The sequence below is a fragment of the Schistocerca cancellata genome, chromosome 11 (assembly GCF_023864275.1).
Source record: "Schistocerca cancellata isolate TAMUIC-IGC-003103 chromosome 11, iqSchCanc2.1, whole genome shotgun sequence".
Classification (NCBI taxonomy): domain Eukaryota; kingdom Metazoa; phylum Arthropoda; class Insecta; order Orthoptera; family Acrididae; genus Schistocerca; species Schistocerca cancellata.
In genome coordinates this window covers 139,477,169-139,481,824 of record NC_064636.1, presented here as the reverse complement: position 1 = coordinate 139,481,824, position 4,656 = coordinate 139,477,169, and positions in this window count along the sequence as shown.

The window sequence follows — 4,656 nt, the reverse complement described above, 5'->3', positions numbered from 1 at the left end:
GAGTGCAGCCAGTCCAGTTCACGTTGTTTACAAAATGTTGGTTACTTTCCGCTTGGCGCAAAAGTCATTCGCGAAACGGTATTCGTCGAATGCGGATGCCGACCTCCAGCTGTGGCCTTTTGTCTTCCGGTTGAACATTTTCTCGTTATAGGATGACTTGGGAAGATGTGCGAGGGTTTCACAGACGAATCTGCTGCGTTTAGGAAGGATGCGACGCCAGAAGGCTGCACAATTGCGACGACAGCGGCGGGTTTCGCAGCCGGTGTGGTCACCGTTTCTTTACTTCTTTCATTGTTTATTACAAAAAAATAAAAACTATGTTTCTGTTACCCTCGATGATTTAAAACACGCATAACACACAAAATGATAAAAGTATGGCGAAAACTGGAACGGTCGCTCCTTTCTAGTCTCTGTACATCTTGTCGTCCGTCTTCTTTCCCTACTGCAACGTTAGTTTGAGGCAGTGCTCCGTATCTGGTGCACTGTACTTGTCTACCACTACTTCAGAATACCTCCTCGTGCTGGCCATGAAGGCCCCACACCATGCAGGCGCGGCGCGAGCCGAGCGGCGCCCGGAACCCTGGAGAACCAGCTGGAGCGGCTGGACAGTGCTCAGCGACTGTAGTCGGGTTCCAGCCTGGACACTGGGCAGTGGGTGAGCTGCTCCAGACTGGACACTGCTCACTCCACACGTGCTTTCCAGTTCGTATCCAGTCTGTCTGTGTGCAGCGACCACAGACCAGGGTGACTGGTCCGCCGTGTAAGTGAGACTCCTCTCGAATGAGCCCGGACCCCTGACGCGGTCCGCCCACACCGCTGCAGACTCTCACCGCTCGAGGCCTAACCACAGTCTCCAGCACTTGGCGTACGGCCGCGTCTGCGTCCGACTCCGCCGTCGGTAAATGTTGTGGGGCCTGACGGGAGCTCCGTCCCTCACCCGGCACCGTCGCCAGCAGCGGCGAGTCGGCAGGCGACGCGCGGCACTCCCCACGTGGACTCCAGCAGCTCCAGCGGCGGCTCCAGGTCCAGCGGCCGCAGACTGCTGCCCGCGTCTCCAGACACTGCTGTCCCCCAGCTGAGGCAGCGCCGTGCCCTGCTCTCCGTCCTGTCACTCAACCTGTGCACGGGACAGACACGATAATATTGGGAAACGGATCTACAGTCGCGTTAGAAAAGTTAACGCTCTCGATGCCACCGTAATTCTGTCAGAGACAGAAAAAACCAGTTGAGTGTAAAGGACAATGTAGAATGATGGAGATCAGAAGGTGAACATCAACTATACTAAAATTAGTGTATAATCGACAGGACAGTCTATTACATCAAGCGATGCAGACGACTATACATTACGAAATCAGAAAATGCAAGTAGTACACGAATTCTGCTATTCCCGCAAGGAACTAACTGGGTGATGGCAGAAAAGAGGTCAATATAATATGCAGAGTGACAAAGTCAAGAAGGTCTATCCATAAAAAATGTATTTATATCAGAATATTAAAAACTTAAAATTAATGGAAAAATAAAATGAATAAAACAAAACCTGAATGAGACAGAGAACACCTTCCCATTACCCACCCCCCTTACACAGTTCCTCGACATTGTGAAATACGTTGAATGTTGAAATTTGAGAAATCCGTTCAGATTGGTGACTGCTTGGGGATGCATACTCTTCTGAATCAGGACACCTGTTGCAGTCAATAGATTAGGATACTGATTGAGATTGATATACATTTTGTAAAATTCTATCAGTGCATTCTGCGAGCACAGGCAATAATAATGTTGCACATTGCCCGTGTGGCCAACATAGTGTGCTCTTGAGTCACTGGTGGGGAAAAAGCAGGTTAATCTTAAATCATTCTTCTCACATACTACTGTGTCTGAAAAAACAACTATGTCAGGCTGTGATGTACCGGATTCTTCGTGGCCCACGGTCCATATGTTGGACAGCCCTCTGCTAGTGTATGCGGCAGTAAATCCCATTACAATGCCAGTGCTATGTATGCTTGTTGACCGGTCTGCCTGACCGGAGGCCCTAGCCACACGGCATTTACATTTAGGCCAAAAGTGACCGAGGCAGGAGGAGTACCTGATGTGGGAAACAGATCAGGGAGAAAGAGACAAGAAAGAACAACAAAGATGCGTCATCTGTATATATAAAAGGTTATGTCCTTACCAACTGACTGACTCACTCATTCTCTCACTCACTCCTCATTGCCCTAACAGCTGAGGAGAGAAATTTGAAATTTACGGGGATGTGATCTTACACTGTAGGCATTGTTTAGGACGCACTGTTCGAAATTCTGCTACTAAGCCAGTGAAATAGTGGCAAAAATGGCTCTGAGCACTATGGGACTTAACATCTGTGGTCATCAGTCCCCTAGAACTTAGAACTACTTAAACCTAACTAACCTAAGGACATCACACACATCCATGCCCGAGGCAGGATTCGAACCTGCGACCGTAGCGGTCACGCATGTCCAGACTCAAGCACCTAGAACCGCTCTGCCACTCAGGCCGGCGAAATAGTGGTTGAAAGGCTTTTTAAAAATGTGGTAGTATTACCGCAATTTTGACAAGAGAGCAACAAAAATTGGTACTTGGTTCCTCTGTCAGAATTAAGAAAAAAAGAAACATGTTTCAGCATTTTTGGAAAATCAACTACTAAGGGGGTAAAGCATTATTTGAAAATAAATCACTATTAAAGACCTGCTAAAGCATTTATGGAACTACATCTACGAAAATTGGTATTTGACTTCTCAGTTGGAAATACAAAAATTACACATTTCAGTGATTTAGGAAATTCAGCCCCTTAAAGGGTGTGAAACAGGGAATGAAAAGTTTTATGAAATTATTTCATTATGAAAGCGTTTTAAAAGCTAAATCTATGAAATTCCTATTGGGCTTCTCAGTATGAAACAAAAAACACTTCTTACACTGATTTTGAATCTCGACACCTAAGGGGGTGAAACTGCGAATTTTTCGTTATAATACAAAAATTTTAAAGTGAAGCCTGTGAAAATTGTTATTTCACTTCTCAGTTAGGCCTATATACAAGGAAATGTGTCTTTGGAGACGAAAGTTTCTATTGATAATAACAGCACAAAAACGCAAAGGGAGGAGTTAGCGAAAACCTTGGACTCCATCTACCAGAACATGCTTTTTGGTCAGAAGTAATTAATTTCATAATAATTCTTCAGTTGCTAAAGTTTATCCGTTTTCACTTTAAGGCATATATATACCTGCAGAATATCAATATTTGAATGTTATTGAAATAATATTGTTGACACGTGTGTGTGAGATTGACATAGAACATACTTAAATTAGGTACTATTTTTCATGTAGAACAACATCTGATCTGGAGCAAGATTTCAAAACGATCCACCTCTCCCTCCTTTTCCTCTGTGTTCCACATCGCACAAATAGAGTACCTTGCATTCGGGCGTAGGTGGCTGCATTGGGACTGCGTAACAACCGGTGTGTGCTGAAGTTTAAAACTTGTACGTTCAGAATGCCATAACTGGTTACTGTTGAAGTTTTGGTCCAAATTTTTTTTATGGGACCAATTTTTGGGGATATCATCTTACCAATCTGGTTTTTCTCCTTAAAATATGCTGTTAGGGTGGTCATTACTCACGAGATGGTGGAGGCTGATTGGAATGCATGATTTTTGCCTCATGTCATGAACAAAGACTGAAAGTGTTTAATGTCTAATGCCGACTTGGGAATTTTTCCTTTGTGTGAGACAGGGGTACAAGATAGTGTTATGATTTAGAGTTCTAGATTCGCATGTTTTACTGTTGATGTCATTTCTGCGTAATCTTTCATTGACTATATTAGTACCCATTTGTATTGAGATATACTGTGCAATTTCAAATACTCACGAGTGCCGCAATAAACTTGGAGCAGTATGTCTATCATCTATGAAAGCAATCGTTCATTAATTACATCAAAATAGGTTATTTTGAGAATTTTCAAACACTAAAAAATGTATTTTCCCTAGTTAACGTTAAAAATGTTTTCGATATATAATTTACTTCACAGCAGATCAGTGATGTGGTTCACAGTTCTGCCGAAGAATACATCCACCCTGAACTTCATTTTGTATCAATGCAGGCCGACCAGTGTGGCCGAGCGGTTCTAGGCGCTTCAGTCTGGAGCCGCGCTACCGCTACGGTCGCAGGTTCGAATCCTGCCTTGGGCATGGATGTGTGTGATGTCCTTAGGTTAGTTAGGTTCAAGTAGTTCTAAGTTCTAGGAGACTGATGACGTCAGATGTTAAGTCCCATAGTGCCATTTGAACCATATCAATGCAAATAAACGTGCATTTTTGAGAATTTTTGGAAGCTATCATTGTATTTTGCATAATCTACGAGCAATTTGTAGACAATCGACGTTTGTGATCCAGTTACTGTAGCAGATTTACTAACTAACATCTAGTTTTCCTTTCAAGAGCAGTAGCCCTATGTATTTCCTGCATTTATCATAAATTAACTGTTTTTTTAATTTTTTTTTATGAGTTTGCTAACAACTGTAATTAATCGCATAACGGTTTAGGAAACTAGTAGTTTTTACCATAGGTTTTTGTGTTGCCTTAATAGAAATCGAGTAACTGCTTAAATTCTTACAGGGGATTAGCAACTTTATTAAAAGATAATCAGC